This window comes from Sceloporus occidentalis, unplaced genomic scaffold (assembly GCF_023333645.1).
Source record: "Sceloporus occidentalis isolate IW3139 unplaced genomic scaffold, rSceOcc1.0.p SCAF_5, whole genome shotgun sequence".
NCBI lineage: Eukaryota > Metazoa > Chordata > Lepidosauria > Squamata > Phrynosomatidae > Sceloporus > Sceloporus occidentalis.
In genome coordinates, this window is record NW_028316985.1 from 66,111,565 (window position 1) to 66,127,682 (window position 16,118).

At 39.8% G+C, this 16,118-nt stretch overlaps 1 protein-coding gene across 2 annotated transcripts in view; it reads left to right on the forward strand.

Annotated features, from left to right (window-relative positions):
• Positions 1-16,118, forward strand: part of ZNF277 (zinc finger protein 277) — a 56,010-nt gene that overhangs the window by 671 nt on the left and 39,221 nt on the right. Inside the window, exon 1 of one of the 2 annotated variants that reach the window (XM_089524310.1) lies at positions 13,319-13,426. The exons of the other annotated variant lie outside the window; for it this stretch is intronic. The gene's annotated coding sequence lies outside the window, so the exon portion shown is untranslated. Of the gene's footprint in view, positions 1-13,318; positions 13,427-16,118 lie in introns of those variants that run through there. 2 annotated transcript variants of the gene reach the window in all.

The window sequence follows — 16,118 nt, forward strand, 5'->3', positions numbered from 1 at the left end:
ATATATATATATATATATTGTCGGTTCTTCAATGCTTCTGTCCCAGGTCTTCCTTTTCACCCTTTTGTGTGCATTCAGGAAGCAAATGCTTGGCAAAGCTGGCAGGCTATTAGATATGTGCGTGTGTGTGTTCATATACATATATGTGTGGGTGTGAATATATATATATATATACAGTTTGTGTGTGTGTGTGTGTGTGTGTCAGTTCTTCAATTCTTCTGTCCCAGGTCCTCCTTTTTGTTTTCTATGATGTCAGGAAGGAAGTGCTTGGCAAAGCTGGCAGGGTATTAGAGAAGAATACACACACAGAGACATGCACACGCGCATATTTCTCCCACCCTGAACACACCACTAGATCCATGGTCTACAGTCAAGCCATCTGATTCAGTCACATCTGCTCAGTACCCTACAGTACCCATCACAATAAGTGAAAAAACAAATAAACAAAGCAAGACGTGTGCCCAGAACTGATCTGTTATAGTACAAAATGAAGATGGACACCACAGCACAGCTACAAAATGGACAGATAAGCACAACACTATATTTCAAAGCCACAGACTGCTACACATACTTATTGTGATGGGTACTGTAGACCATGGACCCAGTGGTGTGTTCAGGGTAGAAGCTGGATGCATGTAAAGTATGTGTAGCAGTCTGTGTCTTTGAAATATAGTATTGTGCTTATCTGTCCATTGTGTAACTGTACTGTGGTGGCGTCCAGAAAGTGAACTTGTTCAGTAGACAGTCCCAGGCTGAAGTTGATGGTTGGGTGGAAGTTGTTGAAACTCTGGTGGAACGTCTTGAGTGAGTCCTCTCCATGAGTCCATATTATGAAGATATCATCAATGTACCTCAGGCAGAGGAGTGGTTTCTGGGTGCAGGTGTTAAGGAAGTCTTGTTCTAGGTCGGCCATGAAGATATTGGCATATTGTGGTGCCACGCGTGTGCCCATGGCAGTGCCATTAACTTGAAGGTATATGTTGTCATCAAAGGTGAAGTATATATGTGTGAAAACAAACTGGCAGAGCTGAGTGGCTAGGTCAGACAGGTTCCCACCTGGAATGATGTTCCTGATGGCTTGTAGTCCATCTTTGTGTGGGATGTTGGTGTACAGGGATTCCACATCCATAGTGGCTAAGCTGGTGTTTCCTGGAAGGTTGTGGATACTGTATCTTCTGTAGGAAGTTTGTTGTATCCTTCACTTAGCTGGGAGTGTTGGTGGCATATGGTTTAAGGATATTGTCCATATATTTGGAGGCACCGACAGTAAATGTTCCAATGCTGGAAACGATAAGTCATCCAGGGTTGCCCTGTTTATGTATTTTGAGGGATAGGTAGAATGTGCCAGGTTGGGGCTCCTGGTGTGTGTCAATAAGGATTTGGTTTTGAGCCTCCATGGGAAATTCCCTGAGCAGCCTTTATAATTCTTTCCGGTATTCCTCTGTGGGGTCGTTAGATAGGATTTTGTAAAATGTGGTGTTGGATGATTGCCTTTCAACCTCCTGTATGTAGGCAGATCTGTCCATGATGACTACCACTCCTCCTTTGTCAGCCTCTTTGATGACAATATTAGGGTTGTTCTTGAGACTGTGTGTGGCATTTTGTTCCTTGTGACTAAGATTCTGTTGTAAATTGTGCTTCTTATTGATTATTTCTGTCTGGCCACGGCGGCAGAAACTTTCTATGTAGGAGCCTAGTTCTGTGCACCGACCATCAGGAGGAGTCCATGTGGAATTCTTCTTTTTATGAGTCTGAGATTCATTGCTACAGTTTCTACAGTTGTGTTAAGGAGACAGGTGTGATCTTTGTGTGTTATTTTCCTGACCTGTGTTACAGTCCCTGAAGTATTCTTTGAGGCGTGGGTGGCAAAAGAAGGTCTCTAGATCACCACATAAACATATCATGTGTGTGGGTTGGGGGGGAGGGCAGAAGAATAAGCCCCCTGACAAAACAGACTCCTCTGCCTGACTCAAGTTATGGCTTGATAAATATATAATATTGCTTTCTTTAATCATGGTACCCCGTTGTTATTTGTGGAGTCTTTCAGTAGCAAGGCAAGTTTATTCTCCTTCTTTTTCATCAGGGAAGAGAAGTGTACCTCATAGGTGGTTTTCCTGATGTGTAAGAAATCATGTTCATTGATGGCTTGATGCTTAATATACTGAGAGTTTATAGTCCATATTTGTGTGGGCTATCAAACCTCAACATGTCCAACCCCCAGCATAGCCAACTGGACAAGGTTATTAAAAACCACTGCACAGCCTTTAAAAACAAATCTGCAGGGATACGTACAGTGAGTTGAATGCAGATGCAAAAGTGTTGAACATGTCAGGTAAGGGAAAGGCAGGGTAGACGTTTGAAACCTGTCCCTTGTTTTGATCCTCTAAAGACCCAAGCTCTCCTATTAGCCTGGCTTCTGGTCTGCTAGAGTTTCTGCTGAGTGTCAGATTAATATGTAATAAAACAACCAATGTACTCTAAGTGGAGCATGTCTTGAAGATGACATGAAAGCTTCACTTACTGCAAAATGCAGCAGCTAGATGTATGTTCAGAATGCTACACAGAAATCATGTAGCATTGGTTTTATATTTTATTGGCATGTGTTTGGGATTCAAAATCAAGCTTCCGGTGATAATGTTTAAGGTCATAAATGGCTTGGCATTTTGATACTTGGAGTGGCCCTCCCTATATATATCTGCTGGGGATCATCTACCCTGTAGCAATAATGCATTTTCATGCTACTTTAAATTTCATCCTATGAAATTGTGGGATTTGTCATTTTCAAGGTCTTTAGCCTTTTCTGCCAAAATGTACTGGTGCCTCACAAAGCTATAAATCCCAGGATTCTGCAGGATGGAGCCATGGCAGTTAAAGTGGTGTCAAGTACATTATTCATACAGTGTAGATGCACCGGTGGGGAATTTATTTTTATCGGAAGAATCTTCCTTTGTGTCCTAGCAGGGGATTAATACACATAGGAGAAAGCCTTGTCTGCTGTGGCACACCTGGTCCAAAACACACTGCCGAAACAATCCAGTTTGAGAGAGCTTTAACTGCCCTGGCTCAGGGCTAGGGAATCCTGGGAATTGTAGCTTATTGTGGCACCAGAGCTCTCTGACAGAGAAGGCTAAATGTCTCACAAAACCACAGTTCTCATGATTCCCTAGCACAGAGCCAGGGCAGTTAACGCAGTCTCAAACTGGATTATTTCTGCAGTGTGTTTTGGACCCCCAGTGGTGGAATGTCCTCCTCTTAGAGTCTTGGTTGGCACCAACACTAATGTAATTCCAGCACTAAATAAAAACATGGCTTTTTTGTGACAACCTTTGGGACCAGTCGATTTTTAAAAGAAAGATTAATATATTGAATTACTAAAAAATTTTAAAAATCCACAAAGAACGCACAGAACACAGTATCCTCCAATGCACCACAATACCAGTTAATATAAAGATAATGAAGCAATGTCCCGGTACACTTTGAAAGTTTTCGATAAATTGTAAATATTAAATTTCTTTAAAATGTAAATATTATTCAGGAAGGAAAGGTGCCAGCATGCTGTTCCGCTTCACACATTATCAAAAGTAAAATGAGTTCTGCAAAGTCCTTGAGTGAACTCAGTGAAAAGCTCTAAAATTCCAGAAACCTCTTGGTTTTGCCATTAGGACTCCTTAGAACATCTGGTCTTGGTTGCAAATAATAACTCAGTGTAGAATATTTCCAGATTTGTGCATTTTCAAAACTGATTTACAAGTCAAAACCAAGACTTCCTTCCTAAAAATCTTAGCAGATGTTTTAAGAATATTCTCTAGTGCAGCTCTGTTAGAAGGGTAATGATTACAAGCACAAGTGATTATGTCTGGAATAGCCTTACTAATTAAATTCTATGCTCCAGTTATTATCACTACCAAAATTGAACATCTTAAAATAGTAGATTTTAATTACATGGAATTAAAATCATATGAATAAATCTAAGTAAAACCTTTTAAAGTTATTATCCGATAACTGTACTATATGTTATGGATGACTGAAAGCAGGAGCTTTGAAAGTCAACTAAATTGTTTGGGAGGAAGGCCCACTTTATACATGAAACAAATTGCATGCAGATGTTCCAAACATCCCAACGTTAGTTTCATATTGATTGTCTCTGGCCCACAAGACGCCATGTATGCATTAAAAGGTACCTTTTCTCTTGCCTTACCTTTTCTCACGCAGTGGCCTAGAAGAATGGGTAGGAATGATATGTGCATACATACTACTTAGCAACCTCAAGACACATGGTCCAAAAGCTTCCTATACAAGGCCCATGAATACCTGATTCCCTAAAAACATCATGTCCACCTACACCTGCTTATCATTTCAGATAGCCTTTATGGTTTGAGAAATTAGATTCTTTGGGGCATGAATTAGGGACACTTTGGTGATGGCACTGTGTGTACGGGACACCCATTGTAGGGAACACATTACAGTTGAGTTAACGAAGTAGATGCGTTCTTGGACATTACTTCTTTAACAGATTTGTTTGGTACCACAGACAGAAATAACATGGAAAGGATAGGGATAGATTCCTACACCACACAAAGGAAGCAATTTCAACACATTCCACCAAACTTTTTAAATCCAAAATTATCAAGACGCATGTCTGAAATGAAACAAGCAGGTTAGGCAAATACAATGTGAACCTTTGATAAATCACTTCAAAGCACCTTCCTCCCTCTCTCTCTCTCTCTCTCTCTCTCTCTCTCTCTATATATATATATATATATATATATATATTGTGGAGTATTTTCTTTCATGAGAGCCAGTGTAATGTGGTGGTTTGAGCACTGAACTGTGACTCTGGGGACCTGGGTCCATATCCCAGCTCAGCCATAGAAAACCACTGGATGACCATGGGTAAGTCACATTCTCTCAGCCTCAGAGGATGGCAATGGCAAACCCCCTCTGAAGAAATTGGCCAAGAAAACACCATGATAGGGTCACCTTGAGTTGGAAACTATTTGAGGGCACACAACAACAACAACAAACAAAATTTTATTTCATCAACCTCCTCTTTTCTTAGGGTTTACATTTTGGTCACCAGATGTTTATGCTTTATAAATCATGCTTGTGGGTGCTGCTGAGGCAGGCTTACCTACTATCCCCTTTCGTCCCTGGCTGCATTTGCACAGCAGAAATAATCTGGTTTGACACCACTTTAACAGCCATGGGACAGTGGTGCCACAACAAACTACACTTCCCAGAATTCTCTAGCATTGTGCCATGGCAGTTAAAGTGGTATCAAACCATTTCTGCAGTGCAGATGCAGCCTCTGTTTTGCTGTTCATCCAAAGGAATCTGGAGGCACCTGCTCTTCACCTTGCATGTTGGAGGCATGGACATTACAGTAGGATTGGCTGAGGAGTGTCCCATTCCTTCCCATTTCAGTTGTTAATACTGCTAAAAGACTTCTAATCATATAGAGGAAAAGGAGAAAAGGTTGGAGACTAGCGGGAGATAGAAGGACGTTGTAAAAAGGATCTCTTTTGTCAGAGACTTAGGCCTGTTACAGACAGCCAAAATAAAGCTGCTTCGAGTCACAGTGGAGCTATGCTGTTTCAATGATGCATGCGTCCTAAGAGTCCAGAAGCCGCACCAAAGCCACGCTCCAGTCCTTAGGGCTGGAGCGTGGCTTTGGTGCGACTTCTGGACTCTTAGGACGCATGCATCATTGAAACAGCATAGCTCCACTGTGACTCGAAGCAGCTTTATTTTGGCTGTCTGTAACAGGCCTTAGTCAGCTGAGGTATGCTTGTATTGGTCTATTAATTCTTGACAAGCTATTAAAAACAGGTCAAACCGCATAATCCTATGCAGTGCTACTCAAAGCAGTTGTCTGTGGATTGGGACGAGTCCATAAGCCACCAGTTGCTAGTCCCACGAAAGAAGGAAGCAGTTTTAGCCAATTAGCACAAATATGATACCAGTACCTGGCTCACTGAAGTAAAATTGCCAATCTCATACATCAAGTAGCTTAAGAAGCACTAATCTTAATGCATGCCCATTCAGAAGTAAGTCTCACTGAATACAGTAGGACTTATGAGCAGGTGTATATAGTGACACATTGCCACTTTGTGATGTCTCATCTTTCGTCTTTTAAAAATTATTAGGTGTTTTAACTTTTTCTGAAGAGATTATTGTCTTGCTAGTTCTGAAACAGCTAGTGGCATGTCATGGTAATTTGTTGTTGTTGTTGGGGAATGAGAGAGGAATCTTTTGTATTTCTTAAATTTTCCAGAAGGTGCCAAAAGAGCTGAATTGAGAGCAAGGTGCCAGACTTGAAGCCACTACCCGTCTTGTTTCCTAATGAAGTAGAAATTACTCTTGTGCTCATTTGAAATAAGGGGCCAAGTTGCTAGAATTGCTACTGAAAAACAAAGATACTCAAGATTGGAATGAAGCATAAATAGCATGCCAGTAAAATATCTGGCTGCATTCAAAGCCTCACTGACACAGAATTCAGCAAGATCTATGCTGCTTTAAGTGAGAGCTGCATCATTCACGCAGAAAGGCTACACACCATCTTCAGTCAGTGTTTTAACATTTGCTTTGAGAAGCAAAGCTGGTCCTCCTTTGTATTGTAGATACTGTAATTTAAGACTCTTGCAGAGAAGGAATTGGCATCAGACCAATAAAAATTTCCAGAATAAACATATCAGAAGATGAGTACTGTGTGCATGTGCTTCAAGTTGTTTGTCAGCTTTTGGAAACCTTTTCATAGGGTTTTCATAGGCAAGGAATATTCAGATATATTTTTCCAGTTCCTCCCTCTGACATATAACCTACAGCACCTGGAATTTGTTGGTGTCCCATTCAAGTACTAACCAAGACTGAGTAATATAATGCATACATTCCATGCATTTGGTTTTTGGCATACTTGATTACTTAATTAAGTATGCCTGACCTACATTTGGAGGTCTTCCTTCTTGATTGGGGGGCTTCCAAGAGCCCCTGTCATCAACAACCCTTCTCAGGTCTTTCAGGGTTGTGGCTTACTTGCTTGAGTCAACCTATCTTCTTTCCTAGTGCCTTCCACTTTTCCCAGCATTTTCTCATGATGTGTACAAAGTGTGATAGCCTTAATGTAGTTATTTTGGCTTGATTTGCTGCAAGACTTACTTGTTTGTGTTTTTAGCAGTCACTGGTATCCATAGAGTCAAATTCCAGTCCCTGGTATCCTGTCTTCCAGCACCACATTTCAGATGCCTTGATTCTTTTCCCAACTTTCATAAACAATACATTAGAAAGCCACACATAATATGACAGTCCAAAATGAATATATCTGAAACTTGCACAGACTTGTAATAGTCTAGCGTCTCTGTTGTTACCATGCCTGTATGCCTTTTCCTCTCTACTTAAGAGCACCCTTGATTTAGGAGTACGATTATCCAAGCAGTTTTGATTTTAAAAGTTACTTTTTTAGACTATGGTCCAACCTGTAAATCAGTGGTGACCTGGTAAACCAACACATACATGCATTCCTTTGAGTCATTGAGCCTACCATTGTTGGGCCTAAAACCTATTGTTACATAAAAAGTTTGGTGCTTGCAATAGATGCTTTGGAATAAATGCAGGATAAATAGATGCTTTGGGATAAATGCAGAATCTTCTAGTACAGTTGTCTCTTTTTCTGGACACACACACACACCATGGATAACAAAAAGTGTGGGACTTCAAGTCTCGTTCTTTCCTATGGCCACGCACACATGCACACACAGCCATTTAAAACAACAGGGTTTGCCATCCGTGGAAGCTCAAATCCGCAAATGGCAAGCCCATGGATAAGAAGAGCCCACTGTATAGTCATTACTTCTTACATGTGGCCTTCATTTTGGGGAAGGGAACTCTATGGCTCATATAAGAGCTTCCTAATACAGTACTGCAGTCTAGTAATAATGCAGTTTCTTGTGGCAGATCTCAGTGATTCAATACAAAATTAGTTTATCTGTCAGTACAGGTCTTCCATTAGTAACCACACATTATTGAACTCTATCCCACTTGCCAGAATCTGAGTTTGTCCTATTCAGTCATGCAGTTTAGATTTTATCTAAATGCCAACCACTGAGTATGCTGGGTTGGTTTTTTATTTAGGCCACCCTTATTGTAGTATTGGTGACCGTGATATAATTTATATGACTGTACGTTTAATAGAATTTACAGTATTAGTTTCACTTTTATATCAGGAGTCTTTGAAGAAATCATTTAAACCTTGTTTTTTCCTCTGAGACTGTTACAACCGAAAAGTAGATGACTAATTTTTATATAGCTATAATATGTTTTCAAGGTTAGCTGGTCTCAATCGTAGGTTTTTGCTGTTGATCATACTGAGCATAGATATATTTGCCTTCCATATTTGGTTCCATGGTTTTATGACACGAAAGGAAGAAATGTGAAATGCTAATAACTTTGGGAACTTGCAGAACTAAAAAAGAATACTTAAAAAGTTGTGAGGAGCTTTTGTTCAAGTGCTGGCAATTTACCAGGGGAAAAATAGTTTTGAATATGATAAAAACTTGGAACTGCATATTTTTTCTTGAACTTGTGGTTCAGTTACATCTTTATCAGTGTCCAAATAAATGTAGAATGTAGAGTAGTTAAATGTTTGGTTCTGTCAGCATAAAATCCAAGAAACAAGTCATATCTCTCTGTGAAGAAGCATTTTGTTATAGAAGAGGAAGAAATCACATGTTTTTCTAAATGTTGGACTGCAAGTCCAAGCAGCCTTAGCTGGCATAACTTGTAAGGAATATTGGGATAATATTCAGAGGGCTGTATGTTTTCCTTCCCTGTGTATAGAGTATTTCTTGTCATTTTAACTAATGGATTATCCACATCTTCGTTTCACAACATTCTTAGAGGAAGAATGAAAGTGTGATAGAATGTGTATGACTGCATGTTTGGTAGACTTTATCAAACACACTTCATTCCACATTTCTTAATTTATTACTTTCAGATAAAAAAAGAAATATCTTTGGAATGGGGTGCTGTACCTTAGTTTTAATAATTGTCAGTAATAATATGTTACAGTCTTTTAACTTTCTACTTTTTATATATGGGGAGCCAAGTTGAGGGAAAGACTTGTCTGCAGACAAACTAGTTCAGTCTAGCAGACTTCAGTAATTTCATGCACTTTCTTATTATTTGACATCCGTGAATGTATTTCTGTATCTTCTGCCTCAAACCATTGCATTGTGACAAACTAAAACATAACTTTTTATTTGCAGTCCATGTAATGGAACAAGCCCAGTAATAGAAGATACTAATGAAAAGATAAGATGACATTAAAAAAACAGCTTAAAACCTTCTATATTTTTACCATTTGCTTTTCTGTTTCAGGCAGAAAAAAGGGCAAGCATGCTAAAGAAACCATTCACTCTGTTCAATAAAAGCCACCATTATAGTGTTCATATAATGCTCTATATGCCATGATTTGCAAAGCTTTGTAAAATCCATCCATGTTGCTTTTAAAGACTAGTGGAATGGTTTCAGCAGAAGTCACATACGTGTGATAGTTTCCAAGGATTTTACATGCACTGTATGTACTAATGTACCTACTTCATTTTATACAAAAGGCTAAACTACTGCATTGTTCCTTTCTAAAGGGCCTGTGCAGTGACATGGCCTCATCAGGAGGCTAAGGAAAAATATCTTGTTTTAAGCCTGTCCTAATTTGGGCTGTTTCCTTCCAACTGTTAAGATTTTTGTTCATCTGTTTGCTATTTCTTCCATTCACTTATATTCCACCGCCTCCACTCTGGTACCCATAGCAACACTTGCTAATGCTAATGAAGCTGCAGCATCTAAAGCCTCTTTACTGAACAATGCTGTTAAATACAGTTGCATTTCTTTCAGTCTTAGGTTCCAGCTTGGAGCAAACTCTTAAAATGTCATGATCTGGTAACTTGCTGCTCTTCTTCACCCTCCCCAATTATGTCTTTATGCCATGAAGTCTTGCATTGATAGCAGTGGATACTCAAGAAGATCAATATGTAGCGCTTGTAAAATTGACCCAGTTTAGCTGTAGGATAAAGTAATCTTTTGAAGTATTAAATTTGCATTCAGTAGACCACTGCAGAATACTGAGGCTGATTGATCTGTGGGATGTGCTGTCTCTGAACACATGGATGATTTGCCACATTACTGCACTACATTTACTCATTCCCAGGTAGCATTAATAGCATGTTAACAAGTAAAATAATAGGCAAATGGTTCCTATGAACTTGAACAAAATAGTAATTTAGTATCTTGGAAGAATATAAAGTATTTTACAGTGTTTGCAGGTTCAATTCCTTTAACTGTGAAACCACATTCTGCACTCTTAAGGCAGAAAACCCGTTGCTGCTCTTATACTGTACTACGTAAAACTGCTTTTGAACAGCTCTGTCATCGACTTTGACATAAAAGTGTTTTTCATACCTAGGACATCTAAATTCATGAAATCCTATGAAAAATAGTGTGAATGTATGTAGCAGTAATGTGAACTCTAGTTGCAGCACGTGCCCACTGCCTAGATGCCAAAGAAATCTACTACTATCCCAGTCATGGTTAGAAATACTATTTGGCCAGGTTTTTAGACAGGTGGATGGATAAGGGGACATCAGGATCATATATCATTTATCTCTGCACATTGGACATTATTATCTCAGTCCTATTGGTAGTTCTAACTAGAGTAAGAACCACTGAATGAATTATTGACTGTCCAGTAAGCACATGCAAACTCCATTGATTCAATGGATTGCCTCTCATTGGGTAGATCCTTTACTCAGTGGGATTCCAACCAGTATTGGCTGTCTACTTCTATGGAGTATAGGTCTATAATTATCAGTATATACCACATGGAAGTGAACATAATACAAGAAGTGAACATAATGCCCATTGTACTGTATATACATTTATATCAGTACAGCAGCCCTAGGCATTCTTTCTTATTTTGAGAGTTGGATGAAGTATATGCTGAATATATGGGAGTTGCACATGTATGTGTACTTACAGAGAGAGTGTGTAGTGTAGTGGTTTGACCATTGGACTAACACTCAAGAACACCAGGTTCAAATCCCTGCTCTGCTACAGAAATCTAGTGGGTGACTTTGTGTTGGTCAAACTCTGACTTACTCTGAAGGCAAACTCCCTCTGAACAAATCTTGCCAAGATAACCCCATGATAGGACCACTATAAGCCAAAACAACTTGAAGGCACATAACAACAAATATGTGCTTACGTATCCTCCCACTTATCCATATCAAAGCATGCAAAGATGGGGAAGCTTCAAACTTTCCCTCCATATATACAGAGATCTAGAAATAACTTGGTGTATCTTTTGGGGGGAAGCCTATTTTTTTCTCCAGAAATCCCTACCAAGTTTGCATTTTTACCCTTCTGTTGCTAGAACCAAGGAAACAACTCTCTTGGTAGTGGGATCACCACAGCTTAAGAAAGGCTTTCTCCTCTCCCCACTCCCCCAGCAATGTTAGGTATATTGAGATCATTTGGTGTGTTCTGGAGTGAAAGTCTGTCCTACACACACACACTACCTAACCAAGCTCACTGTTCAGGCACTGCTAATACTGAGCAGAAAGTGTGTCTGACCCACAAGTCCGTTGGGCAGACACATGGAATTCTGTAGTGTAGTCGCATTCCAAACTTTCCCCAAATACATTGACGGCACTACCGAGAGCTTTTTATTTATAATTCAGATAGATAGATCCACCTATTAATTTCTAACAATCTGTCCTGTCTGACCACTATATTGCGAGTGGTGTGTGTGTGTGTGTGTGTGTACAGGAACTGGTTTAGAAGCTTTGTACAACAATAGACCAAGACTGGTCTTTTCTAATTTTGTTTTGTGAGAGCTATGGGCTTGGTAGGTTATGTTCCAGATATGCAAGAGCCATTCTTTCCCCTTTTCAAATGTAGTTTGGATTGTCTTCATTTACATCAAATACACAGTACTTTAAGAAACATCATCACAAATTAAATGCTATGGGTCTTTTCCATTTATTTTCAGTTTCGTTGGTGTGTGTTGTACATATCATATAAATGTGCTGTCAGGTCCTGCTTTTGCATCTTTGTCTTTGTTGTGTGCCTTCACATTGTTTCCAACATATAGTGGCCCTAAGGTGAACCTATCATGGGGTTTTCCATTGCCATCTTCTGAGACTTGAGAGTATGTGACTTGCCCAAAGTAACCCAGTGGGTTTCATGGCCAAGCTGGGAATTGAATCCTTTGCCCAAAAGAACAGTGCATGGCTGCGCCAGTGCCGATCACGCTGGGCCCGCAGCATCCACACGCTCCCATCCCCAATCTGGCATGCCACCATGGTTCTGAAACAGGTCACTGGAAGTAGCAGATCCAATCCCTCCTTTTTGGCCCTGTTCTTCTTGGTTGACGCAGCTTCAGGCCATGTTCAGGGCGTGCATCATCTGAACACTACGCCCCAAATGCAGCCAGAATCTGCATCATTTGGCCCATGTGTTTCAAGCTCCTGGTCTCCAGATTCTTAGTCCAACATTTAAACCACTAAGTCATGAATTTAGAGACCTAAAGTACAGTGGTGGGATATGCTGTGTGACATAATGTAAGGGAATGTACACATGGTACGATAACGAGACAGGAGTCGGGAATAGACCAAAACATACAAGATCATTCGGCTGGGAAAGAACTGAAAGAAAGGGCAAAAGGGGAGGGGTGATAGGGAAAAAGAGGGCCAAATTTGTTTTGACTGTTTAATCAAATAGCCCACCAATAGTTTGAAATTATGTGTGCTTAGACAATGTTAATTCTTGTTATTAAGTTCTGACAATGAACATTTCTGGTGTGGACCTATAGTTACTGAATAAAGGTTTGTTGAGTTTTAACTACTGGATCCTGATTTTCTGAACTTAATTAACTGTAGGACTTAACCTGTGCCACGTCAGGATTTTTATTTTATCGGGGAAAAATCCCTCTTACTGTTCTGACATGTTTTCTTGGCTGCACTGTTCTGTTGTTGGGCTTGTTGTTGTTATTGTTGCTGCTGCATTCCTTCTCATTTGGGGATTGTTGTCAAATTCTTCAACTAATCTCCTTATATTACCCAGCTGTATTAATGAGATAATAAACCAGGCCTGTTGCTAATGAATTGATTCATTCAACTGCTGAATTTAATTAGAAAGACACTTAACATTCCAGCAGATGTTCTTATTTTGTTTCAGTACACTTGTATTTCCACACAATGAGCTGACAAACACATCAACATGCCATACTCTTAAAGTCACGTTCTGTCATAAATTATATAATACGGACAGCTCCTGAAGTCACAGACAATGAGAAAGGAAGAGCTTTCTCCAGGGAAGAGAGATTAATTCCTTGGTAGATGAACAGTTATCCTCTTGTATCTTGAAGGCAGCTTTGGTAAGCGGAGGCTTGTGGTAGTTGGTAAGTTAGTCACTAGAAACATAGATGGTTGGATATGTGACAGGCATGTAGACCATATGGTAGATTGCCTGCCTCATGTGAAAGCTATATCATCTGGAAATGTCTGTTGGATACTATTGGGATGGAGACAATTGCTGTGATTCATGTTAGGCACTGTGACATGAAGAACTTGAAGCCAAATTTAGTTTGTTAAAGTCATTATTTAGGTTTTTAGGCTGAAAGCCCAAATCTCCATGGTAGCTTTCTCTCAAATGCTACCAGCGTTCCACACATAAAGCTAGTTAAGGAGGTAAAGATGAAGAGACCCAATGCATAGATGAGAAAAGGATGCACTGTATCTTTAGATTTATTCACCACAGAAAAATATTTTGGGGAAAGCTAGGTTTGTAAAAAAAGGGACAGACTCTATTTGAACCAGGATGGGATCAGATTGCTGGTCCTGAACCTAAAAAGATAGCCAAGCAGTTGGTTTCCTCTGCCTTGTGAGGACTAAGAGTGTCTGCCCACAACAATGCAAGACATAAATGTGGTTAGACAGACTGGTAACAGAGACCACAATGCTGTCAAAGTTCAAATTATATATAGGTAGAAAAGCACCAAGCAACTCCAACAAGTTACAATTTGACTTCAAAAGAGGAATCTTTTCTAAAGTGAAGGAATGGTTTAAAAGGAAGCTGAAAGAACTAGTTTAAATAGTCCTGTCTTCCATGATGTGGAGGGCGGGCTACAAATTAAGGGCAAGTCAGCTAGAATGCTTAACATTCAAAAAGGTGGTGTGATGTCCGAAAGAACATTACTATGGCTAACTGATGGGTAGGGATGGAAATCTTCCCGTATTTCATTCTCATGTGTGAGAACAAAAAACATACGGCGAGATTATGAACATTTTTGCACATTTGCCAATTAGTTTGTACATTTCAAAACTTTTCTGTGTATAACCCAAGTGTTTTACATGAACTATGTAAAATATGTTTTTGTGAAGAAACCATTCATTTCACAACAAATACAACATTTATGCAAAAATTAGCATTTTGCATAAAAACTTTTTTCTGTCACCGCTGATACAGAAAGCTCTTTTGTTTTCTCTCAAGCTCAATGGGCAAAAATCTTGTAGCATTTTATCGTTCTTTCAGAGTAGCAAGATACTTGTCAAGCACAAGAAAAGATGTGAACGTTCTTTGTGTATGTATGTTTATGTGTGCGTGTGCCTTTGAGGCACCTGTCAACTTATGGTATGTTGAATTTTATAGAGTTTTCTCATGCAAGGACTCCATTCCTTTCTCTGAAATCTAGCCTACATCACCTGGTACCCATTGGTAGTCTCCCACCTATATACTAACCAGGGCTGACTCTACTCAACTTCCATAGTCAAATGGGACCTGATGCTTAACAAAACGCAGTCTACAGAAACTGAGCCTTGTTCAAACAGGGTGAATTTAAAGGCAGTTAAAACTGTGCAAATAAAATGCAAGCAGAAAATTTGTGATTTGAAAAAAAAAAGGAGTTAGAATACATATTGCTAACAGCATCAGGATAAAAAATAATGAAGTCCTTCAATGTTTCAGAAGCAGGAATCCAGCCAGAGAGATATAGTGAGACTCTTGGATAACAATGGACACGGGGACTGTACTTCTTGTTGTTATTTCTTTTTAGTTTAAATCCATTAAAAATATATTATGGATGTTTAGTATATATTTAAAATTTACTGAAATAAATTAGAAGTTAATTCTTCATTATTAAATTCATTAAAAATTCTCACCATTCTGTTAACATCCTTAACATCCTTAAATATGCTTAAATTAAATTTCATTAATATGATATTCAGTGCTGATATTAAAGCTCTGGGAGTCTGCCAACGAACACCAGGTGCTGTAGGCTGTATTTCCAAGGAGGAACTAGCAAAACTACCTCTGAGTATTCCTTGCCTAAGGATGGGGTCACCATAAGTTCACAGGCAACATGAAGCCACACACTGTACAATTAAATGAAAAGGAACTTATTCCATTGACTCTAGTGTGTTTAGTTCCATTTTCCAGTTAACTACTGTGCATTTGCCAATTTGCCACCAAATTTAGATGAGAAACCACAGTGTCACTTTAAACCACAATGTCTTCAGTGTTTTAGATATTTGTCATTGTATTTCAAATGTTTTTTCATGTATTGTGTAGACTGGAGAGAGTGCTGAACAAATCCCTGTTTCATCTTGTGTAGCTGTTTCTGAACTCTATCAGTGTACAATCATTCCTCCACAATCGCAGTTTTGGTTATTCTTGAATGTAAACCCGAATCCCCTCTCACTCGGGAAAGGCTTGGGAGAAGTGTCTCCGAAGCCTTTCCAGGGTGGGAGGGCCCAGAGGAAAGGAGTGCTCCCTTCCCCAGAGTCCCTGCCGCTCTGGAAAGACTTCAGGGACATTTCTCCCAACCCTTTTCAGAGTGGCAGGCCCGGAGGAAGGGAATGCTCCTTTCTCCTGAATTCCTGCCACCCTGGAAAGGCTTGAGGGATGCTTTCCAGGGTGAGAGGAGTGAAGCAAAGGAGTGCTCCGTTCCTCCTCCTCTCCTACCCTGGAAAGCCTTTCTCCTGGCATTTCCAAGGTAGGCGGAATGGAGCAAAGGAGCACTCCTGTTCCCCTGCCCCTTCCACCCTGGAAATGGCTGCCATGGGGGGGGG